Source organism: Triturus cristatus, chromosome 5_2, assembly GCF_964204655.1.
Source record: "Triturus cristatus chromosome 5_2, aTriCri1.1, whole genome shotgun sequence".
Classification (NCBI taxonomy): Eukaryota; Metazoa; Chordata; class Amphibia; order Caudata; family Salamandridae; genus Triturus; species Triturus cristatus.
This window is the reverse complement of record NC_140588.1, coordinates 967,991,484-968,018,125: the sequence shown is the minus strand read 5'-3', so window position 1 is coordinate 968,018,125 and position 26,642 is coordinate 967,991,484. Positions and strand designations below refer to the sequence as shown.

Here is a 26,642-nt window from a genome sequence, read left to right as displayed (position 1 = left end):
AAGGAGACCTTACTGGACTGCTATAGTCTGATCTAGTCGTGAGACACAGAAGCCTACTGGACTGCTATAAGCTCATCCAGTTGTGAGACACAGAAGCCTACTGGACTGCTATAAGCTGATCCTGTTGTGCGACAATAAAGGAGTTACCATACTGCTGCAATTTGACACTGTTTTTCTTGGTTTCTCCTTTCACGTGTATGCAGGCAATCTGTTGAGGTTACCTAGAACCTAGAAGCTGAGCTCAGAAGACTCTCAGCTCTCTGGTTTATAGAAGCCGTCATAGGTTTGTTTGCAAAATAACATGAAATAAATGACCTGAAACAGAGGTGGTCGTGCTTGGTGGAAATCATCACTGATACAAGATTATATCTCAATGGTCTTGTGGTCGGATACTGCTGAAGCAGTAAAATATCTATCTGACTTACCTGTCAGATGAGAATTTGTTACTCGTGTTTCCAATGGCACAGCAAGTGTTCCTCTGTGCAACACCCTCACTGACACAGGTATGCCCAGACGTGAGTCCCATGCTCACTGTGCCATAGGACTCAAGTTGCACCTACTGAAGAAGCCCATATAGGCTGTTGGAGATCTGGACTGGCAGTTCAGTCTGGACAGTTCCCATTGCAGAAGGACCATGGCTGATTTGCATATGGCTGGTTCCTGCATGAGATACCATAGAGGGCAAAAAAAGTGATGGACTGGGATGAGGCCATGAGTTATTACCAGTGTGAGATAAACTCAAGCATTCCAGCTATCATTTTTTGTGTGCTCCTCAGTGCTATACTATATAAGGGTGAATCAAGCATATAGCCCCGCTGATACTCAAACTAGAGAAAAAGAACAAATCTCTTTTCCCCTTAAGAAAGAAACACTTTTCCTAAACGAAATCCAAGACCAGACACCGGTTACTCAATTGCCATTTCTAGAGACAATCAGCGAAATGTTGGTAATCAAATAGCTTAGCATATACATGTCCACAAACAACCTTCAGAACAATTCCCAATCGGTGTTCAGGCCGAGCATCCTCTCTCTCCACTTGGCATCTCACCAACACTGGTACCATCTAGGAGTGCCTGGCCTTCACAACTGATCCAAACCTCAACTGAAGGGAGCACACAACAAAGCTCATGAGAATCCCATTCCATCAACTACAACTTCCAAGATGCATCAAACATTCCATTCCATAATCAAACTTCAAAACAGCCGTACAAGTCCTAGTACTCTCCCACCTCAATGAAGGTAATCGTATATTAGCAGGCTTCCCTAAATGAACAAAAGCACCTCTCAAGGCCATCCTCCATACAGCACTCTGGGTCTCCGATGCAAAAAAAAAAGTCAGATCACATATAACCTATTGTAATAGATCTACACTGGCTACCTTTGAAGGCACACATCACTTTAAAATAACCGGAGTAACCCATAAAACTCTATATGCCGGTCTGCCTCCCTACCCTAAGGATAAACTGCAAATCACTGGAATACAAAAGGACCCCCGAAACATAAGATATTAAACCAGGCCTTACCTCCAACCTACAGGACCAGTTGTGTGAGACCATCAGACTAACCAAAACCTCATACCTTTCAGGAAAAAACTCAAAACTCACCTGTTCAAGATCCATCCATCAGATTAAAATACTGCCCTCTACTCATTCCTTTGGGTTCTACTGTTAAAGATGTATGGACATCTGGTATTGTGTTATCATTTATTTGTGTTGTGTTCCATGTAGTGCTCTCTGCTGCCCTTGCAGCTAGGTACATCCTATACAGATATCAAAAATAAAAAATAAATAATAAGTAAGGCTTACCAAGTAAAGCTTTTTAGAAACTTAGATACAGAAATAAGGTACCATAGAGCGCTTGGGCCTCCTAGGTAGAAAACGCAGGTGACTTTTTGACATGGTGCTTCCTGCATTATGTTTGTGTGACTTTACTTGCTCTCCAAAAGCCAGCCTGCAATACTCCTCCAATGAGAAACAAGGGATAAAAAAAAGTTCAAGAGCCAGTTTCTTAAGGGTATTGGAGAATGCATTCAGACATTAGCCAGTGAGGAACCCTCCTGCTTGCGATAGTCCTAGTAAGTGGACAATCTCATACACCCTTGAGAGACAACTGGCAAAGTAATTCTAACAACTCAGGGCTCTGAGAGGCGTAATAAGACGCAAGATCCGCTCACCAGGCAATGCGGCTGATCATGTAAAATATGACAGAGTATGCACTAGCGGAACTTGGGAAGATGATTTTTTGAGGATAGGGTAGTGAATCAAGTAGGATCAGGCTTGGTTCTGGGTCTTCTTGCCCCATTTGTCGAGGGGACCACTAAGTGGTAAGGGGGAGGTGCAGGTGTGGCTTGGAGGATATATTGTGCTATAGGACTGGTTTAATGGTATCAAATACCCAGAATCGGGAATGCTGCCTTTTCGCCATCTCATGCTAAAGTTACCTTTCTTGTCCTTTTCTTTCTCTTGTCATGGATATAAGCATTTTGCGTACAACTGGCAGCCAGCTATCCTTCCTTCCTGAGAAAGGAGGTACATTTTGAAAAAAGCCGCATAGCTACAGCATACAATGTCACAAATCATATTTTGAAGCTGAGCCAGTTCAAATATTACTTCAACTTCTCATACCTTCAAAGTAGGGTGACAATTAAGTTCATTTAAGTTTATGATCAAGTTAGGAAATACTTCCTGCCAACTTTCTTCAGCTGAGCGCATTATTTGGAAAATAATTGTTTATGCTGAGAACTGGCTTCCGCATTAAGCAACATAGCCCAAGTCTATGGCAGCATATGGAAATTCTTGAATTATTCTTAACTATTTCCAAATACTCTAGATACACTTTAAACTCATCCTTTTTCTGTTTTGTCCAGATCCTCTTCCATTACAGACAGCAAGCAACCACTTAGTGGTAATCCCACCAGCTTCACCCATCAAGAGATCGTACCTGTACCAGCACCTTTGCTGACACTCGCTCACAGCATACCTGTGCCAGCACTGGCTCACAGCATCCATGTGCCAGCACTGTCTCACAGCACACCAGCACTGGCTCACAGCACACCAGCACTGGCTCACAGCATCCCTGTGCCATCACTGGCTCAAGCACGCCTGTGCCGACACTGGCTCACGGCATACCTGTGCCGACACTGGCTCACGGCACGCTTGTGCCAGCACTGGCTCACGGCGTACCTGTGCCAGCACTGGCTCACGGCGTACCTGTGCCAGCACTGGCTCACAGCGTACCTGTGCCAGCACTGGCTCACAGCATACCTGTGCCAGCACTGGCTCACAGCATACCTGTGCCAGCACTGGCTCACAGCATACCTGTGCCAGCGCTGGCTCACAGCATACCTGTGCCAGCGCTGGCTCACAGCATACCTGTGCCAGCGCTGGCTCACAGCATACCTGTGCCAGCACTGGCTCACAGCATACCTGTGCCAGCACTGGCTCACAGCATACCTGTGCCAGCACTGGCTCACAGCATACCTGTGCCAGCACTGGCTCACAGCATACCTGTGCCAGCGCTGGCTCACAGCACACCTGTGCCAGCGCTGGCTCACAGCACGCCTGTGCCAGCGCTGGCTCACAGCATACCTGTGCCAACGCTAGCTCACAGCACGCCTGTGCCAGCACTAACTCATGTCTTCACAGCCATACATAAGCTCACCTTTCATACAAAATAGGGTACCAGAAACTTGGGAGATTTTGGCAATAGGCCAATTCAGAGTGCTAATAGCGATCCAGAAGCTCAGCAGACTATTACGCGGCTCCTTGTGAGCACTCACATTAGGTACGAGGAGCAGCAGCCCCCCCGATCCACTGGCAGGCCATACCCTCTTCTCAGGCAGTGCTGCCTCCGAGGTTGCTGGTGTCAGGGTCATCCGGGGTGGGGGCATAAGGGGCATTAATCCCCAGGCACTGCCCTTTGACAGGGCTCTGAACTCATGCTGCAAAATCTATATATAGATTTTGAGGTAAGCCTCTCCTGTTCATGCACAGCAAATAACAGGGTTAAAACTACTGTCACCAGTTTCAGTTGCCTCTTTCCTGGAGGACATTTTTAGAAACCAGAGCGTGACATGTGGCACAAGAATGGTGTTTTTAACCCTGGCTCTGCAAAAACTTTCCTCTTGCCTGACTGGTGTTCCTAGCATGGGCCTACTGTGTCAATTCTGCAGGGAAGGAAAGTGTCCAAGCAGCAAATGTTACTATGTTACTGGGTACTTATAGAGCGTGCGGCTACTCCCAAGAGTGTCCCGGCGCTAAGAAAAGAGAAACCAGTGACAGAACCGAACAGGCCGCCCCGAGGCCGCTGACCTATTGGGCAAACAGCCATGTTTAGGTCTCGCCTACGCAGTGCGCATGCGCTGCATAGGAGAGAGACCTAATGCCACCGGAACAGCTTTGGGATCAAAAACGTGCACGCGTTGCATTGCTTGCAATGGCAACGTGTGCACATCTGGCAATTTCCTTGCGGGAGCGCGCGGCGCCATATGGTGGCGCCATATGGTCGCACGCTCCCGCAAGGGAATCTCGCAGGCCCCCTCCCCTGCGCAAAAGTAAACAAGCATTGGCATAGCCAATAGGTCTCGCTTTTGGGACCTTATAAGTATGTTTACTTTTGCTATAATCGCGGCACCCGTGCTTTACGTGCCGCGATTATAGCAAAATTAAACATACCTATAAGGTCCCAAAAGCGAGACCTATTGGCTATGCCAATGCTGGTTTTAAACTGCGTCTAAAGCGGAGGAGGTCCTGCGCCTAACGCAAGGCTGGAGGCATGTTATTCCAGAGCCGAGAGGCGCCCACCTGAAAAGACCGCCGACCCAAACGAGAGCGGGAGAACCTTGGGATCTGCGAGAGTAGCTGATTGGAAGACCTCAGACTTCTAGATGGAACATAGTGCTGGCACCTGTTTCTCAGATATAAGGCCCCAATATTGTGGAAGGCCTTATAAGCCAGCACCAAGGCCTTGAAATGTACCCTCTTGTGTACTGAAAGCCAATGCAAGGACTTCAGGTGTGGAGTCATGCGAGTCCTGAGGTCCACCATAAGTATGGCTCTAGCCGCGGCGTTTTGTACCACCTGGAGGCGGCCAAGAAGATAGTCCGGAAGGCTGACGTAAAGAACGTTTACATAATCAAGACGGGACAGAATCAGTGCTTGTACTACTGTTTTCCTGTGAGAAACTGGAAGTAGCGGGAGGAAATTTTGCAGCATTTTCAGTAGGCCGAAACATGTGTCAGCCACAGCCTGAACCTGGGATTTCATGGACATATCCGTGTCCAATTTTACCCCAAGATTCTTGACAGTTGTGGCTGAGGTAGCAGGAGGAGACATGTTCTGTGGCCACCAATCACGCCACTCTTCCCCCGGATTGTGACCAAAGAAAATAATTTCCGATTTCTCCGAATTGCACAGTAGTTGTTTCTGTTTAAACCACTCAAATACTGCTGACAAGCAGGTGTTTATCTCGTTCCCATTGAGGGCCTCATCCTTACCACACGTGAACAACAGTTGTGTATCATCGGCGTAAGAAATGATTTTGGCGCCGTAGTGTTCTGCCAATGGCGCCAAGGGGGCCATAAACACATTGAACAAAGTGTGGCTTAAAATAGATCCCTGTGGAACACCTACATTCAGTGGCGGGATACGGACTGCAAAAGGGAGAGACCAAACGGTTTGCTGACGATTTTCCAGATAAGATCTAAACCACTGGATTTACTCTTCGGACTAATATTGCTAGAATTATATTTACGAGTAGAAAGGACCCGGTTCTACTCAAAGAACATTGCTTTTTCCGGTAACTCAGTCCAATTATCAACCTAGTTATAAGTGACCAGTAAAACAAGAGGATTCTCATGCTCTAAGATGCCCATCGTTTACAGAGCAACATCGCCCAAAAAAATGCTAACGCAAAAAAGGTTCCTTCTGCCAACGTTTTTACTGCTTAAGGTCCTTGTAAGGAAGAAGGGAGATGGGTAGGAAGGTTTGAAAATGTTGCTTAAATACAGCCATCAGCCACATCTGCCTACTGAGTGGCACGGGGTAGGAACAAACAAAAGGACTAAAACTGCTGGACAGTTTTGGAAACTTTCTTCCACAGGAACTATGACTGTGCACAAACTGGCCCTGGGGAGAAATGGTGGTTGGGCAGGTTTCTTCCTAAAGCTTGTAATTTCCATAGACCCACCCCCTTTAACTCATGAATGTCCAAATCTTCAACCTTTGACATCCAGGATTACAAATTTACAAAAGGTCCTTTAGGCTATGCATTGAAAAGGTTTTGGCCTTTATGTTCTTGCCTTTTGGTCACATTGACTTCACTGGTATAATAACAGAAGGAAAAAAGTATAAACAAAATGATCGAATAGTGTTCAATGAAGGAAGCTATAATGGTTGTACATCCAACAGGATTTGCAGAGAGAATGACTCTTTGACCTATGAAAATACAAAGTGGAGACAGTGATGTAAATGGAAAAAAGATATGTTTAAGGAGTGTATGTGGTTGCTAAGAGCTCTCTATCTAGCCTGTGTTTATACCAAGACCTTGAAGAAGATAGTTTCCACCTTTGGAGAGGGGTAGAGTGTAGTGGCGTAACGAAACTCGAGGGGGCCCCCTGCAAAGTACATAGAGGGGCCCCCTTCTGGCTCACTCAGTAGCTCTAAGGCCAGCATACTTTGCTGAGGGGGCCCTCTGGAGCTCAGGGCCCCCCACAATGCGGGGGCAGTTGGGGCCTTTGTTAAGCCCCTGGAAGCTTGACTAACTGTTTTGGTGCCGAATGGTCTGCGAAGTTTATCCTAATGCAAACAGTGCCTCTACTCTGATGCTACTGGTCTTAGCAGCATTTGGTACACTGATCATGCTATTTTGGTGCCAAAATACAGGGATTATGGGAAGAGGTCAGCAGTGGTTAGGTGTCTCTACCAGTGTCAGCTCCTACGCTAGGGCAAAGGAGCATCGCTCAACTGCTCTTAGAGCAGTGAAAAGGTGAAAAATAAAACAATGATAAGGTTATTAAGGTTTTATTTTTGGTTGCTGTGGGCTGGGTTAGGGTGGGGCGGGGTTGGTGACTCAGGGTGGGAAGAGGAGTGGACTGTGCACACTAAGTGCGCATGACTGCTTGGCCGGCCGTTTTGGCCAGCCAAGCAGTCATGTGCATTTTGCATAACCCCCACCAGGCTGTAATGAACAGCTTGGTGGGGAATATGCAGAGATTCCCTATCCTGATCTGAGCGCTGATCCCTGACGCTCAGACCAATCACAACACTACATTGCAGCATTGTGATTGGCTCAGGGGATCCTGTCAGCCGGGTGCTTCCTGCAGCTTCTTCCGAACTGGGGTCAGGAAGAGAAGAGGAGGAGAGACGCGGCCGTCAGAAAAGGTAAGTGTTTTTTTTACCATCTTGAACACCCTCGGCCCCTCCTCCCCCCACCTCCGTTCGCTACCAGCCATCACTGGTCTCTACCTTCTTTAAGACTGCTGGTTCAGTGCTACCCGCAATGTTCTTAAGTAAACTGGTGTGGTTCCACAAAGCTGTGCATTATCGGCCCATAAAGCCAAATGCACAGATGATATCCCGAGTCTAGCTAACCTATACATCAATTGACAAGTCCCAAGACAGCAACATCCGGTAAATAGCTGGTCGAATGCCGTCAAATTAATAAAAAGTTATCCTACAAGGTCTTAAATCTTTGCAACTGAACCCCTACAGATGGTTCTCCACGACCCATCTCAGTTGCCTTTAGGAAGCCGTGATTTCTGGTAGACAAAGCGTTCCACAGCTACTTCTAAATCACGGTCATTGCTAATTCACCCCTTCACTATCTCTATTCATAAAAAGGTGAATCTCTTAATGGTTTCCTCACTGCATCACAGCTGTTGCACCTTGAAAGTGCAACTGGTGTATGCCTCGGTAACTGCTGCACAGACTGCTGCAAAAGGACACTGCGCGAGTGCGGCTGCGTCAGTGACACTCTGATCACATACGGCTATATTGGCTGATGTTTCGTCAATGATAGGGTTCAAGACTCTGTACGCTACTGAAAAAGCATTACATGGAGGTCAGACCCTTCTGGTGAACATGCAAAACAACACATTTCATTCCCAGAGGTAATCAGAGGTCTCCTTAGCCGTTCCTACAGAGCGTAGCTGGTATTCAGAAGCCTCGATTGGCAGGCCCATCCTTTTGTTACCTGGCTCCAGTATTGTGCAATGCACTTCCATACACTTATGTTCCACCTAGGTCACCCCCTATTCAGAAAAAAGAAACCCTAATCTTTTCCAGAAGCAATTTTTGCATTTTGGCTCTAACACCAAGACTGCACTAATAGCACTAGTTTGCTCTACAAGAGCCAGTAACAATCTTCTGGAATATTACTCACCTGGTAAAGAAGCTTCGTCAGTTAGACAGGGACGACTTCCTGAACTAATGAGATGTTATACTGTTACAGGGAGCTTGGGTTCTGGATGGTGATTTAATGAAGAGGTTTGATGTTCTAACTATATCAAGAAAGGCATGGGGTTGAGGACGCCTCAGTGGTTGGAATAAAGGTGGCTTGCAGCTGGGAATCTAAAACAGCTAGTAATTAAAATGATTTTACCAGGATAGGAAGATTGGTGGAAACAGATTCGAGTCTAGTCAATAATAATTTACTGGGAAATTTCCCATCAGGATCACGTTTCAATATTGTGGTGCATCAAAAAATTCCAATAGTGTGGTAAATGAGGAAATGTATATTACCACAGTCATACTGTCCTGAGATTTGCAGAGATAAATTCTATATGTACAGTTGGTAGCCGTAAAGTAGGTGGGATTAGCAAAAACGTACCATGTAATAATTCCAAACATGTATCTAGCTATCTGAGTAGCCAAGTGTTTGGATGTACTGACAGGAACATCTGTAGGGGGTTTGCCAGACAAGATTTCTAAGATAAATGGTAATCACACAACACCTATGCACTACGCAGGGATATCTAGGGTTTTTTTGATAAAGGAAATTAGATCTGCATGGGAAACAGGACAAAAAAATATATACCTCAATGTGTGGTGCTGAAGAATGGCCTCAGACAGGAAGAATAATGGCTTCTGTGGGAAACCAAGACTGTAAGATTCGAAGAATAGAGAGGAAACTTAGACCAAGCCAAACAGAACTCCTGTACAGCACTCCCATACACAGATGGGCTTCTGAACCCGAAATAATAAGGTGGATAAATTGAATATTAATCTTCCAGTGAATGCAAACGCCAATGTACTTGGCCACAGTGGGATGGACCCCGGTACATGACAGGCACGCGACCCCTGCAGCCCCTGCTTGCGACGTCACCCACCCTCCCCGAAAAAGGTCTGACAGTAGGCACATAAGATGAAAATGTTTAAATGTTGATAAAATATTTCGATATACTGTACGTTAATCAACTTTTATGACACGGTTCTTTTCTTTTTTATTAGTTACTGGTGAACCTTTACGCAAAACATCTTATCGGCCAGCGTCTTTACCTGTGCTCAGATTTACTAAAATATCTTATCTCAAATGTTATAACACAGTGAGGTGGAATTTGCTCGTCCTTTACAGTATGCTTATCAGGGGTCAATCTGGTAAATGGTTCTGGTGCTGGGTAATGGTGCACAGACATTAGCAGTGGCCAATGAGAATGGAAATGATATTCACACTGACCTTCCGGTGCGATAAATACACTTATTGCACCAGTTCAAACCTCCAACGCACTGACGCCATGGCCGCAATCAGATCACCAGATGTTTATCACACTGTGTAAGTGCGAGAGACGTCACAGCCATCTCCACCTCCCTGGGTGGAAGGTACAGAGTTCATGTTTCACCTGCTCTGCACTTCACCTCTTCCTGGTTGAGGAATGTGACCAGCAAGTGAGACCAGGCGAGGCCATCCTTCGGATGGTTCATATGCAGCCAGAGCTCACGTGAAAATACACCCACGGAGATGGAAGGGCTGCTTCTAGCCAACAGAGGGCCTCTCCCCTCTATAGACACATTAACTTCAAATACTGGGTAATCCACGAGTGCCCGCAGCCACATAAAGCACACTCAATCATTCGGTAGATTTGTAGAGCGCTTCTCGTCACCAGTGTTGGTAGCTAAGCGCTGCATTAAAAAGTACAAAAGTTTCAAAATAAAGTGTTAACTAACCTACAAGTGCACGCTATTACTGGTCTAGTGAATAAAGGTTTACGCGAGTTTAAGTGAAATACTGTTAACCCTTTGCTTTCAGATTTCAACAAGGTTATCGTGGTAAAAAAATAAAAAAATAAACACAGAACTTCGAATGAGGTCTCACAGTGAACGGTGTATCTAACTAAGCCTTAATTTCCTGGTCGAAAGGACAAACCAGCAAACACAAGAGCAGCGCCTATTTCAACCTCACAGCGCATACACATCCCTTCGTGTTCAGAGCAGACATCAGCTGAGAAGGCATGTTCACCCCGAGGGACACCGGGGCAAGGGATTCATCAACCCATTCACTTCATCTAAATCATCTCTACTGTCCTGCGCCGGGTGAGCTCTCGACGGCCTCACGCCCTGGTCTGCCCGTTCATTGTCCATGTGCTGAGCTCAGGCTGAAAGGTTTCCGACCTGATTTCAGGTAAATTTGTCAAGATTTCCTTGAAGAAGCAGGAGCCGGGCAGTGGCGGTGTCCTGGCCATCCCCTGCTTCGAGCCCTTTCCTAAGGCACCAGGTTTGAAGGCGACTTAATGAAGCAGCCTTAGGGCCCCCAAATTACAACACAAAGATTTTTTTTTAATGTCCTATTTAGGTCTGGCTTGACAGAGCAGTATCTGCAACACCTACTGTTATAAATTCTTTAAAATATACCTACAGTGGGTTGAGGCTCTGCTTAGACAAATACTCTCTCACCTCATGCTACTGGCTACTTCAAGTATCATTCTATAGAATGTTTGCACAGCGATGGCCGAGAGACTATTTTCCATCTCAAACGTAAACCGAACCAAGACATATTACAATATTTGTATCGTAGATGCTTCATGTATAATGAGCAACATTTTGGTTTTTATTTTCAGAGTTGAAAGATTTTTCTATGTTTTAATGACTCAAAATACAATCCGGACTGGTTGGCTTTACCAATGCTTGCTTGTTTAGGGGGAGCAATCAAGCTTGCTATAATACCAGGCTTCCTCACGGAGGATTCTCTCTATATCCACATATATTCTTTTATTATTTCCCCAGTTCGTTTGGGCTTCTTCTGACTATCGCTGTTAATTCTCCACAGGGTCTCTCTGTTCACTGCCCTGGGGTGCGTCTACTTTGAGGCGATATTGACCAGTGACCTCGGCAATCACTAGCCAGGAGGTGCCACCTTGGCTATAGAGGCATCTCATACAACTTACAGTGGAGAGATGCCAGATACGGCAGAAGATCATTTGGTCTATGGCATCAACAGTCCTTGCAATGGGCTGTCACAGTGGTCTTTTCTAGTCACCCAGAGTACGCTGTAAAGATGGCTTCCAACCTGCCAGCGATTCTGCTTATGAAGGTGGAGAGAAGGACTCACATCTCTGCCATTTTGAAGGTTCTTTGCTAGACATGAATGGTGAATACATTACAGTTCTTGTCATTATGAACTTGTGCAATACCTCCTCCCAATCACTGACCACCCTTTACTCACCCTTGAACTCTCACCTTACAGACAGTCAAACTGACTGCACTCTTCCGAGAGCAAACACTTGGGGTGCAATGCACCCCTATGACAAATTAAACAGAGGTGGAAGATTCGTTTTAGAGTCTTTCAAAAGTACCCACCAGGCAATTAAAATGACTTTGCAATCGACTGCGTGGTTTCTTTTCTTGTGGTACTGGGAACAGGGTTTTCATAAGGCGAGTAATGGCAGCTCCCTTAGCACACCACCAAAAGGTGGAGACCAATAAATGTAAATAAAATAGTTTTAGTATAGTTCTTTTAGACTGTGTGGGAAGTCATCCAGTAGGTACAATGTTGTTGCATTCGCCTTTAGCATGTGTATTTACAAAATGTAATGCTATTGCAAATCGGGCAGTTTTAAGCTACAGATGTAGCCATCATTAGCACATCAGATTTTTTTAACCAAAGAAAAACACAGGGCACACAACGAAGCCCTAGCGGCTGGGAACAGCAGCAACCACAGGTTTAAAAAGTAAAATGGAGGCCCTAGCGTGCCGATAGCTTAGTTCAGATCCTGTGAGTGAACTAGGACTGCCCACAGCTCCTCCGACAAGTTTTCGATTCGGGCTCATTTGGCAAGGTTTTATTAAGACGGTTGAGGTTTTATGAACTTTAGTAAAAAATAACTTGGCACAAAAAGAGCAACAATGGCGTAACAGTCGCACATCTCTGCCTTTGGAGAAGTAATGGAACAATAGTGCCCAAAACACTAAAACTCAACCGTTGTCAAGAAGTGTATGTCTGGATCAAAGAACCTCCCTGTCCATACACAAAGAAAAAGAAGGTAGCGGAGCACTCCTATAGTTTAACTGCTGGTTTAGCGTTTTGCTCCAGGTACAATGAAGAAAACTTTTTGAAGAATATTAAATGCCAACTCAATTGGGTATTCAAATGATTCATCAAAAACTTCCAAGTGTGGTAATAGAAACAATTTATTTTACTTGATGAAGAAATGTACACAAACTACAAAACATATCACCACAAGGGTTACAACTCTGCAACGAAGAATCCAGATGTGTTGAGTGTGTTGCTCCATAGACTATTCCAGCCGACACAGGTTTCGCCCCTTACACTGGGACTTTTTCAAGGTTATAATCAGAGTGGATCTACATTCAAAGCAACTATGAGCCTTCCAAAACGCGGACCAAATCTCAGATCAAAAACCTGCTTATCCAGTGAATGGCTCAAAGGTGATTTCTTCAACAAGCAACTTTGAAATTTATACTATATCTGTCCCATATCAAGGACACAACATTTGGTCCCAAAGGTACAAGCCTGTCAAGTAGCTGCACTTGTGCTGAAATAATTGATAGAGACTGAAATCCTGCAATGGTTGGGGACCTTGATACGTCCCAGTGAAATGTTGTGTCAAGACCGGCGTGCCGTGTGATCAGACCTCGTTATTAGGAAATGGTGATGAGGTCTGATCCCACAGCACCAATCATTTCAGTGCAAGTGCAGCTACTTCGCAGCCTTATACTTTTCGGACCAAACGTTAAGCACCCTTTGATACACAGCGATGAGATGAGCTGGAGGATGGTGAATGTCGAGTTCTGAGGTGGCAGGCAGGAGCTTGCGCTCAAAGTCCATCACAAGGTCTGCAGTTCTCGGTCCAACGGCTGTTCTTTGTCTTTTTCTTGTTTCCGTGGATACTAGTTTCAGAGTCTGTCGAAGCCATCTAAATACTAAATAGAGGTTTTTTTTACATGGGAGTAACAGGTAGTGGCCAATAGGCCACTTACCTGGGGTGTCTACACCCTCTATTATGTCCACCTCCTGATTGGAGAAGTCCCACCATCTTCAAGATGGTGGTCACTGAAAGATGTACTTCACCTAGCCTCCAGCACATTAGGGATGTAGTTGGTAGAGGGGGGTACACTTCCTACTCTTTTTTCGTTTTCCTGCCTGTCTTCCTGCCAAAAGGGGAGAGTATGGCAGGTCGGGCTGCTCCTTCTATCAGGAGAGGCTGGGGTTTTGTTTCAATGGCGGCAAGCCCTTTGAAGCTTCCCGCTACAGATGGCTCTTCCTGACCGTGGGGGGTGTGAGAGGGTGGGGGGGAGAATGTCAACACCTCTGCACTGTTCTTGACCTCCGAGCACGGAGACACTCACCCCATGAGGTCAGAAGTCTGCCTGGTGGTGACAGGCTTGCTTAGACCAGTCGGTGGCCACACTAAGGGTTGGTAGGTATCAGAGGACCGTTCTAAGGGGTCCTCTGTGTGCAATTATTAATAAATCCGACACTGGAATAAGTTCAGGTTTATTGAGGCAAGATGTTTGGTACCAAACGTCCCATAACACAGTGAAGCCAACATGCAGCTGGGGAACTCATAATGACAAGTGTCCAGCCAATGTACTCTCTATGGCTTCCATTTTCACTGACAATATCCAGGAATCAACATGGATATTGCAGGGGATTATCTGCTCATGCAGATATGTCCTCACAGGAGATCTAGTGCACTGCATCTTAATACTTTGGACCTGCTATAGGGGTGTCTTACCTATATCCCTTGCAGTGGTTTGTGCTGCTAACTTTGGGGTCACTCTTCAGTGCCAATGCCCTAGGTATCAGGGGTACCATTTACTAGGGACTTACAAGGGGTACTGAAGTGGTGTTGATTAAGAAACAAAAGGTACAGTTTAGGGAAGGAGCTCTGGCACAGGGAACCTAGTTGGCAGGGACCCTGTGTGCTTCCAGTCGAAGTTATATCATTTTCCAGAAAAAAAGTGGGGGCTAACCATGTCCAAAAGAGGCACGCTCCTACAATTGGCAATTATTTTAAGCACTAATATTTACACCCTACCAAATCTTTGTTGCTGTGTGGAATATCTAACAATCCTTCAAGAAATTTTTAAAATAACCAACTGAGCGTCTTAGGGAAATAATTTGAATCACACAATTTAAAATCACCCACTCATTTTGAAAAACTTCACACATATTATGCACCCGAGTATTAATCAACACTGGTATCAAGCCATAAAAAGCATTGGGATAGCCAACAAGTCTCACCTATGAGAGCCCCTGACTTTGCAGTGCAGCATGGTTATAAATATTTTTTTATAAAGAGCTATGACAACCACACTAATGCACTTTGATTTGAACAAAAAACACACACACAGGGGAGAGGGTTGGGAGAGGAGGAACACTGAGCAGGCAAGGCTGGAGAGAGACACAGGTGTCGGAAGAGGACACGCAAGAGACAATGGGGAAGCACACTGACACAGGAAGGCAGACAGAAGGGGCTGGAGATGCAAAAATGGACAACAGAGGATGGGTGGGAGGTGGTGAGGAAACAAGCCGACAATGGAGGGTGGGCGAGAGGAGGTGGGGAAACAAGCAGACAATGGAGAGCGCACAGGAGGGGCTTGGAGAGCAAGCTCTCAACAAAGGGAGGGCGGGAAGAGCTTGTTCAGTAAGCTTACAACATAAGGCAGGTGGGAAGGGCTGGGGTAGCAATCTGACAGAAGTCGGGTGGGAGGGGCTAGATCTGTAAGCTGACAATGTGGGGTTAGCAGGTGGGGTTGTAGAGCTAAGCAGATAATGAGATCAGGCACAATGGTGAAGTGGATAATGAAGGGTGGGAGGGGATGGGGAAGTAAAAGGATAGTGGAGGGAGGGGATGGCAAGAAGGCTGACAACAGAGGGCTGACAATGGAAAGGGATGGGAGCAGCAAGCCGACAATGGAGGGCGGACAGGGATGGGGGGTGCACACGGACAACGGAGGGCAGGAGAGCGGCAACTGGGAAGCACACAGACAATGGAGGGCAGGTAGGAGTCGATGGGGGAGCAAACAGGAGGGGTGGTGGGGAAGCAAGAACAGCAAGAGAAGGTGGGCGCGGGGAGGAAGCTAGAATGGAAAATGAAGGAGGGTGAGAAAGAGGAACACTGGAGGGAGACTGCTTGAAAACACACACTCTAATAGACTGATTAAACAAAAAAAAGAAGCACCTGAAAATGAGCAGTGGATGGACAGTAGTGATGCACCCATGCTCCAGGGGAGGGGCAAACAACAGATGAGGCAGGAAAGCCTATGAAACCTGATGAATAGGAAATTAGCATACAAGAGTGATAATGAATTTAACCAATGGAAGCAATGGGCGGGCTCTAGACCCACTGTAAGCTAACAACATGTCTTACAACAGACAGAAAATGCGAGACCTAAAAAGGGTTTAAACTTAGGAACAAAATTTAGATAAAGACTGTAAATTAAGGGAGTTAATTTTTGTCAACATAAAACCTACTGAAGGCTCAATGCTCTCGTCTAAAGGTTCTGTGGTTCCGCCACTCTAGGACATATGAACCTACTGGTACAACCTGCTATTTAACGTTGCAGTACCCTAGGCAGGTTTAAACATAAAGGATCCTTAAAAACTGCATCTCCAGCGAGCAACCACGCAATGAAGCAATCAATGACACACACACAAATAAACCAAACAAAACTAAGCACATATTTTAGATTTAACTCATATGCTGAAAGCATTACAGCTTTTTATTTTGCAACACATTCGGGAGAGGGAGAGCGCAGAACACGACATTATTTGTTTACCTAATAAAACCTAAAGCAAACCGAAAAAAAGTCTCAACAGGAAACGATTTCACACGCTACAGTAGATTAAACGTGCATTTCAGCTTCTTCCTGCATAGTTAAAACGCACACCCAAATACACACAATATCACAATAAAAGCAGCTTGTTCGTTAATAATCTATTGTAACAACTGGGTGCACATCCACAGTGAGAAAACATCCAAAAGTTAAACGCGGACACGGAGCAGTGACCGTGAACAAGGACAACAAACTGTCCCTAGTTTGTTACAGAAATAAACTCAACCCACAGGCATACAAAGGTCAAAAGACTCCTGAAACAGCAAACATTCATTACGCCACAACACCAAGAAAACAAAAAAACAGGAGCCTCCCATTCTAAGGGCCAGAAAGGCTAAACAGGAACTTTTCTGACATAAAAGTGCTGAATATTGAAAGTCACACTTGGAATGTTCAGTCTGCAGTCTCATCTGGAAACCCCATTGCACAGAGAGGCGTTCAAATGCACGAACAAAACTGTGACTCCAGGGTGCAGAAAATACTGGGTCAACTCATAAAATATTTACAATAGTTGAATGGTGTTCTAACATGCCTGAACATTTTATTAGGACGTTCCTCCTTTCATTTCCCTGTCCTGAGGCATGCATTCAGCACTTGCACACACACTAGTCCAGAGGGCGTTGCCTCACCAAACAGGACTGGTGGGAATATACCTCGCTACACACCGTGGTCACGTGTTTTCCCCATTGTCACAAACTGTTCCGATGAGCCGGACTATTCGAAGTTCTGGAATATTATCATATGTGTACTAGTAGCCAGGACTGACAGAAAGGCAGAGGAAATCTCTCATAATTATGATTGAATCCAGCCCTCGGCTCCCTGTGCCTTTTCTGACTGTGGCGGAGGCTACAGAAGCCTCCCTCCGGGAAGGCGAGGCCACCCACGCGCCAATTAGGAGGAGGTAAGGGTAGCCAATCAGACGGGGTATCACAAACTCCAAATGATGTGCGGTCACTTTCTCCAGCTCAAAACCACCACCAAACACAATTTCCTGCTTCCTGCTCCAATTACTTCCAAATCCCTACTTAATAGTCTCAATCATCGATGCAGTGTTGTTCCTCTGCATCTTAGCCAGGTTTTGTAGTCACCTTTGTACAACAAAGAATATTTGTTTTCTTCTTACTTTTTGCCTACAAACTCTTAATGTAATCCACTGTAGTCACAATAAGTTTTATGTTTCATAGATCTGTCTTCTTCACTACACTCTTCAATCCAATGTCGGCTAAGTAGTAGCGGCACCGACTACTCTACACGAAAGTATCTTCTTCAGCTTTATAAAGAAAATCCGGGTACCATGGTAATAGTGACCCTCTTCATAAGATGCTCCCGATCGATAATGACCGGCAGACAATAGCTCCAACCGAACAACAAAGTACCAAATATATAAAGAAGGCCAGAGTTTCAGCAGCAATGGGACCAGATAAAATCCCTGTGAAAGTCTTGCAGAGTAATCCAGAAGACTGGAGCAAGTTCCTAGCCCCCCCATTTTATTAATAGTTACTAAACTGAGGCTATCCTGAGCTCTTGGAAAGGGAGCATGGTCATTCCACTCTTAAAAAAGACTCCCGTCTCTTACAGAGCAACTACTGTCAAATCGCACTTCTGAACTCAACAGGGAAGATCTTCGTGGACAGCATCTTAGACCTTCTGAAACACTGGGCAACAAATCTTTTTATCTGTACACCATGTTAGTTGGGATGCCAGCTGACCCTCACTGCCTCCAGATTGTGCTTCTTTGTGATCCACAAAACTCTCATAGGACAAAAGGGAGAGATCTTTTGTGCTAACCCTACATATTCAAACCAGGGTGGGCAGGTGTGAGGCTCGGAAGCAGTATCTCTTTGAGAAAGACTGTGGGCAAGGAAAAAGTCGCAACAACACCTGAATAAAGCAGACGTGTTTAAGGCCCATCTTCTACCCATGCCGTCAGCTCTGACGGAGGAGGACTGAGGCAGGGTACCAAGTACCCGTTTGATGGAAGGACTGGAAACGGAATCCTGACTGCAGTCATCACAGGACCAGAACTCTGATAACATCACAGGATGTTTATCACTAAGAGACCAAATCTGAATTCGAAGAAGATATCCGTGAAGCCAGTTAGCCTCCCACTCAACTACTATGAATGGCTCTAGACAGAGTGGGCAGAAAAATGGTGAAGAAGGGAGGTGCTAGTGAAGGATGTAGGACATGTAGGATGGATGAGAGCAGGGAATGGAAATAGCAGACCGAAGTGCTTAAAAATGTACAGGGTGGATAAGAGTGGAATGGGGCAAAAGATGGTTGAAAGAGAAGAGCAATGCACAAATCGGACAAGAGAGCAATAAGAAAGACCATACAGGTGAATGATGGAAGAAGGCACATGATGGAGGACAGGAGTAATTCAGAAGACGGATGACAGTGGAGCGAGTCACAGTTGAGAAAGAAAACCAAGGCACACAGTTGGTGAGTGAGTGGACCAATGTATAATGAAAGAAGTTAATACAAGACAGATGAGAGAGTGGAGTGTGCTTAAAGATGGCTAGAACAGGGGCTAAGGCACAGGGCGGGTGGGAGATGGAACCAGGACACTCAACTAACGTGAAAGGCATGCTGGACACAAGGTGGCTTATGAAGAGGAATAGTGTGCAAGGTAGACAAAAGTGAGACTCAAGATCACAAGAATAGCGGGTCTACAAGTGATATGCAGCGTCTGATAAACAACGTGGAGTGCGGGAAGCTGGTCTGTTTGGAAGGATGCATATCTTATTACTGTACTGTCCTATAATTGCATTTGTATAGCGCGCACTACCCCCACGAGACGTCGAAGCTCTTTTTCGGCGAGTAGCACGCTGTTCCGGAACCCATAAAGGATTAGTGGTGAATTAGTATAGTGAAATATGAAAGTAATTTGAGTGGTGGATATGTTAGTCAGTTATTGGGATTGAGAAGGGTAGCAGAGAGATAGAAGAGGGAAAAAGGTTTGCATTTATATAGCGCTTGCTACCCCGGACGAGGTGTTGACGTGCTCTTTTGGTGAGTAGCACGCTACTCCAAAACCCATAAAGGTTTAGTGGTGAATTAGTAGAGTGAAATATGAAAGTAATTTGAGCGGTGGGCATGTTAGTCTGTTATTTGGATTGAAAAGGATAGTGCAGGGATAGAAGAGGGAAGGATAAAAAAAATTGAGCTCATAGCAGAAGGAGGAGGCTTGGGATGAGTAAAAGGGAGGTGGCGGGGGGATGAGTCAGAGGGAAAGGTTTAGAAAGCCTTGTTTGGGAGATCTGAATAGTAAAATAGGTATGAGATGATGCAAGGAGGGGTAGAGTAGGGAAGAGTCTAGAGAGGTTTATTTTGGTGATAGTAGTGGTAAGGATTTGGGATGAATGAGAGAGTGGAGGTAGAGGATATATTGATAGAGGTATCGGGTGAGAAGTAGGGTAGTGCACTGGATAGAGAAATAGAATATGGTTTGAGATGAGTCAGAGTTGAGGTAGAGGATATATTGAGAGTGGTATAGGGTGAGAAATAGGGTAGTACATTGTAAAGAGATGTACAATGAGGTTTGAGATGAGTCAGAGGGTTGAGGTAGAGGATATATTGAGAGTAGTACTTACAGCATGGTCAGAGACATTTTCAGATGGTGCAGTAGTGTCAAGTGATATAGAATGTTGAATGAGGCTCTGGGGACCAATTACTCAGGGTGGGAAGTCTCAAGCAGGCAAACGCATCTACTGCAAGAATGTCTGCATGACCCAAAGGATACAGACTCAGCCTTTCATTGTCCTAAGGTGAGAAAATGTGTTCCATTGAGTTGGATAACACTTAACATTGGTGTCTCAGCTCAAAGATGGCCAAGGGTGAACCTGCGCTTTTCAAACACATGTTATGTTATGTCTAGTAGGATGACCACACTGAGGAAGCCCTGGCCGGTCAGGATTCAGAGGTTTCTCGCAGCGTTAAGAGGGCTGTCTCTGTTGTGTCTGGACTGGAAGCCACACTGGTGAAGGTCAAGTATATGTAGATATTCAGTTTAGATTTCCGGCTGAGCTATAACTTCCTTTTCAATTATTTAGGGCCACTCTGGGAGTTTGGGTATCAGGCAATATTTGCTGGAGTCATCAGGGTTGAAGGAAAATTATTTTATGTAAGGAGAGATGCGACAGAGAGAATACAACCTACGTTTAGGAAAACTGTTAAATATAGCCGTGTGTGTGGCCGGAGTATCCATAGGAGGGGCAGCTATGGACATGGACACTGGGCCGGGGTCAACAGAATGTCTGATGGGTCTCAGACCTATAAGCAGAGGAGGATGCCCTCTTCAGTGGTTGGATGAATACAACCTTGTTTTAGGTACCATAGAGGACTGCAGATGGCATGAGGTCCAGCCTGTCCTAGGGGGTTTAGTTGTGGTGATGGCAAATCTCATCTTTTCAACGTTCTCTAAGAAGAATGAGCCTAGCAAGCTTCCAAGCTCTATGACTCAAGTGTGATAGAGACCATGCAGATGTGGTGACAAAAAGATCTGAATGCCCTTGTAAATTTCACTCTTCCTGTGAAGCATATTTATTTTTTGGAATGATGATATTCAGATACTAGTGGCGGCTTTTCCGCTAAGGCGGAGGAGAGTCGCCCTCCTGCTTTTTGCAGTGTAAAAAAAAAAAAAATGATAATAACCTGAGGCTATTAACCTGAGGCTATTATCATTTTAGTTTTCCCTGTTACAGAGTTTTGTGGGGCGGGGCTGCTCTCAAAGCAGGGGGAGGAGTGGTTTGCACTCCCTATGTGAGCATGAGTGCTTGGCCGGCCCTCTCGGGCCACCCAAAACTGTCATGCGCACATACCGAATTCTCCATGCAGGCTGCATTACAGCCTGCGTAGAGAACATGCCCGCCTTTCCAGCCTCTGGCTGAGCACCGTGTCATGGCGCTCAGGACAACCACAACGCTACATTGCAGCGTTGTGATTGGCTGCAGGGAGCCTGGGAGCCCTGGTGCTTCCTGTCTCCCCCAAGAAGCCAGGAAGAGGACATAGGAGAGGCGGCGGGTATGTGATTTATTTAACCTTCCGTCCCCCATCCCACCCCACTCCACTGCTACTAACAGGTAGCAGCCGCCGCTGTCAGATACTGCATTTGAGAGGCTGGATCTGAGAGTGACTGGGCATTTCTCCAGAGTTTCTAGTTTGCATTTTCTAGGTTGCTAAAACACATTCAATCTTATGCTATCCCCTCACATTACTTTTTCTATCCATATCTCACAGTAATTTAAATAGACCCATTTGCTTCTTTTAAATTAGGCCTGAGCTAGGAAATGCAGTAAACCAATGTTTCACTGCAACTTAAGACAACAATTTAGGGCAGAGTTGCTGACAAACACGTTTCACCTCATTGTTGCAAATTTTAACCTGCCTCAGGGCACAAGTTAAAATATATGGATAACAATTCTCAGTTGATAGCTTCACACTTTAACAAAACATCATGACACCTGACACAGGCTAGGAACATGTTTTCAGACGTTTTTGCAGAAGAGGCAAAAATAAACTTCTTCCTGAAACATGGCATATCTATTTTATAACCAAGCTCGTAGACCAAAGGAATAAACGTAGATTTGGTAAATTATGACCTTATTAAATAACTATCTTTTCTGATGTCAAACTCATGTGGGTGATCATGAGCATAAAGAGCGGTGATCTCCCTTCCAAGATCTGATGTCTGAGGATGGAAAAAAATGCACATTTGTCTCACATCCTACAGACTATGAAAAAAACTGAAATAAATGCTTCATTTTTCTCAGATCATCGTTATTACTCCGCATGTAGGGCTGAGACTCCTCACCCAATGAAACAACTGAAATCTTCAACTTGATTCTGGGTATAGCCGCTAATGTCATCTCCTTGCATGGTCACACTGGTATTCACATTGGTATACGTTTTATAGAGGTTCATGGAATCCTGTATAGTACTGTGTATATAAACACTGTGTCTATAGAACAACGGATAAGCCACTCATGAGACGGTAAACAAGCACCTGGAAAGCACTTAATACACAAACTCATTACCAGTACACTGGCATGGTTCCTGCAATCCATATACAGATGCCGGCATAAAAGGAAGGATTAATTAACAAATCCCTTACCTTCAAAGACCTGCCTTTTTTGGTCCCAAAAAGGGCTAATGGAGAGCAGATATTAAGAGCCGAGTCCTGAGGACTGCTGGGCTAATGCAAACCAATGTCTGTAAAAGCCCACAAGGACTCTCTAAAGGACAGGGCGCCACTTTCACTCCACTTAAGTCTCCTCTAATCCTGCTAATGAATTCGATAATTGATCTGGTGACATGCAGCCCATCTGCTGATGCTCTTAGACGTCTCATTAAGGCTCCTCCAAAGCGCAGACGACGGGCGCCTGGGCATGCATGTGCCAAAAGGGAAGAATGGTAGATACAATAATTTCTCTGTACGTTATGATTCATTTTGACTTCTGTGGGAAGTACTGTTTTTGTTTTTTCTAAATACCCATTGACCTGTTTGATGCATCTGCACTGTATGTACCAAGAACTTAGTACATGTAATGCAGGTTCCAAACTTGGCATTGGGGAGTTGCATGGCATTTCAGGAGGACACTTTTAGGGTGTGCCACTGAAATATCCAAGTTCATATTCGTTGGGAGAAGAACCGCTGAAAGCCTTATGAGATGAGACGGAAAAAAGACCAGATCCAAAGGTACGCTTGGGTAGATCCTTCTAGTAAATAGCCAGGTTGCACTTTATGGAGGGCAATGGCTGTAGGAAGTGTGGGAAGTGTAATGACAGAATAAATCCCTTGTATGTGGAAAGTAGCATGATGAAGGACGTCTGGGCATTCAGGTTTTACAGATGGTCTGGTATCGTCTAAGGTAGGAACATTTTAGTGGATAACGGGACTAGAAAAATGCTAGGAAAAAACACTTAATATTGGTAAGCTACTTGTGTTAAAAAAAACTTGAAAATCCATAACTTATCTGTTGGTGCAATGTCGCTTCAAGAAATCTAGAATTTGGCTGGATTGTAAAGGAATTCATGAGCGAATGAGAACCTGGACTGAATGCATCACGAGATTTAGGACCTATTCTTGGAGTTCTATATTTTTCTTTTAAAATGGCCTATCGATCAATATGGATAGGTTTATTTTAACTGTATAATATTCATGCATATAATGTGTCTCGCTGTGCTTTTTTGATGAAATATACATTTAGTGTCTTTTAACATCATAAAAACATTTTGGGGAGGAAGGTATATAATCCTTTAATGATAATTTATGTTTTCCATTGTAGCCCAAACTACTAGACATTATAACCAAACATAGCGTGCAAATTTTCCAGAATAGGTACCTTTTTGTGTAGTTTGGCAATAAATCTAATTTTTGGAGCTAATGTTAACAATTAAAAAATCAGCAATGTACACGTAGAGAGTTTTTTTTTTTTAAACTTATCGCTCACATTTTAACAAATCTAATTGGCTGGTGTCTTTCCCACTTTGCAGACCCACCCAATGTTACTGGGCCGCTAGTGTATATTTTTCTCACCGCTGGCCTTGCGGGACAGATGCCACTTTGAGAACACTTTGCCTCAGGCTCTCTGTGTCCTAAAGAGAATGACAATATATTCCTGCAGGGTGAAAAATGCCCACAGGAACTCGGAAACTGTAGAATTCGATTCACTGGAGTCCCCAGATCAAATATTCCGTGTTTGTGAGCATCCAGCAACTACAGGGTGATCGTGATCATATAGAACCTGTACATTCTACATGTTGTGACAAACTTCCCGTTAGCACCACTGTTCATTTTCATCACAAAAGTAATCGTGAATGCAGATGATAGCGGACAGTTGGTGGACTTATAAAAGTATTTCAAAATAATATTGAAACGTCACTAAAAAAAAACCTACACTAAGAGATATTAGGTTTGAGATCCGCTTAAACTTCAGCATTTAAAGAAATGGACCAGTTATACTACTGAAACCACAACACCCCAGGGCCACCCTTCAGCAGACTGAGATTTGCATTTGAAGAGTGAGGGCGAAGCGGTGCTGGAAATCGAAACGTGGCAATTTCAGGGATTTTTAAACTTTACGGAGATCTCAACCATAATGAGGGAGGGAGAGACCGAGAAAAAGCGAGAGACTGTGCGTTTCAGAGGTGCCTCTGTAGATGAAGGTGGACATTTCAGAAAGAGAGGATGTGGCATAACAGCCAGAGCTGCCGACTTTGGAACTGGGGAACCAGTTTCGAGACCCGCCGATGGCTCAGCATCCTGTGATTCTGGGCAGATCACTTAATCTCCCACGCTTAATAGAATATCCGAAATGAATGTGCCCTTGTGTAATGTAACTGGTGCTCATGTAAAGTGCCCCAACACTTTCGGGTCGAATATGCACTATATAAAACTGCAACAACAAAAAAGGGAAATCCCATATTTATATTTTAATTACAAACCAAGTTAAGCTGAAGTTAAAGCAAATCTCTAGGCAGGAGAGAGGGGTTTAAAATCTATTCATGTTTCAAAGAAACATGGAAACAGCCGTAGGCAACGTCATGTACAAACGAGTAGTGTTAAATCTTTATTGCATGATTAATAAAAACCGTTGCAATGTATTGCGTGATCAAACATCTGTAAAACACATAACTCGATCCATTTCACAGCAGAGTCACTTGACCCGTATTAAAACTATTTGTACTGCTTTTTTGCTTAAGAGAATTAAAAAATAGGATCCGCACCAATACAGGGAATAATAGGTCGTGAGAAGTTAATATGTAGGTGTCATTAAATAAAAATCGTTTTTCTAGAACAAATAAAACAGTTTACAAACGTTCATTTTAAAGTCGCATAGGACTTGACTCCACCAATTGGTGCATTTCCTTGGTTTGTAAATTTGTGGTCAGTTGTTTCCGTTTTATTTACCAAAACAAAACTCCAATGCAGAAGCACCGGAGCTGCACATGTCCGCAGATGTTTAAAAAACAATAAATCACAGGATAATCCTTCACAAATAATGTAAATTGTCCATGTACCATATCAACACGTTTGCCTTAGCGCACTTAAAGGTTTGCGAATAGCAGTGGTTGCAAACACCACATTCTAAACCATGCAGAAGCTTGCCATACAGGGCCTCAGGTACCTCACACACACAGATACCTAAGCACAGGCCACACTTGACAAAAAAATCACTTTACTGCAGTGTTCATGGACATCAAACAACAGACCTGAACAAACGCAGCATTCTCCATTTAATGTTAGTGTATGAGCACACAACACTCATATTTAATAAAGACAATATACTGCAGGTCATTTTGTGTATGGACCCATCCCATTTTGGCTCTTTCATGCTCTACTATACTATTGTAAAGTGAGATGCAACTCCACAGAAGCAGCAGTCAGGAGTCCTGTCCATAGTGATTATCTGTACTTGTATTTATCATATGCAAATACACTTAAAATCTATGGTGATTTAGCCCTTGTGGCTAACAATGCATCCTTTCTTTGTCTGTCTTTAACAGGTTTTTTTTTTAAGGAAACCAAAACATATTGGGCAGATGACCTATAAGGTGTTTATGCCTTGAAGTGCTTACAAGCAGATTCATACCACAATTATTTGATACTCAGATGAAAGAAATACCATCAAAAACTCTGAATGTCCTCCACCCATGGAACCTCACTGAGTGGTCTTCAGCACCACTCGTATAGGCAGTGGCGGCTGCTACTTAACGGCAGAGTGTGGGGGTTTGTGATGGGAGGGAGAGGAATTGAAAAAGAAATGTTTGTAAGTCACTTACCTGCCTTCCAACTGCTGCCACTCAGTCCTCTTCATACACTTCCAGGACTCCAGGGGCAGGAACAGGAAGCACCCAGGCTTCCAGACTCCCCTAGCCAATCACGACGCTGCTGATAGCAGCATTGTGATTGGTCTGAGCATCGTGGTTCGGCGCTCAGAGAAGTACTGGGAGGCTGGGCATGTTCTCCACCCAGTCTGTGCAATACAGCCTGGCACACAACATGCAAAGTGCGCATGACTGTTTGGCCGGCCCAAGATGCTCACCACTTCTCCCCCAGCTCCTGTCACAGCCAGCCCCGCAACGAAAGAAAAATAAAATGGTAATAATGCGTTATCATAGTTTTATTTTTTCCTTTTTGACCAGCTCGCTGAGCAGTGGGGCGACGCTCTTAGCGGAGGAGCCGCTGTAAATGACAGATTCTACTCTCGAGTTAGTGCACATGCTGCAAAGGACTCTAGAAATCAAAATACCCTTCCATATCAGTAGCTTTTCTCATGGAACTACAGTATGGAACAGAAGAGCAAACCTTTGAACACAGAAGATAGAGAAAGGAACAGTGTGTACTCA

General features: G+C 44.6%; 1 protein-coding gene across 1 annotated transcript in view; it reads right to left on the bottom strand.

Annotated features, from left to right (window-relative positions):
• TMEM164 (transmembrane protein 164) overlaps positions 1 to 26,642 on the bottom strand; it is a 287,129-nt gene that overhangs the window by 67,889 nt on the left and 192,598 nt on the right. The window lies entirely within an intron of this gene.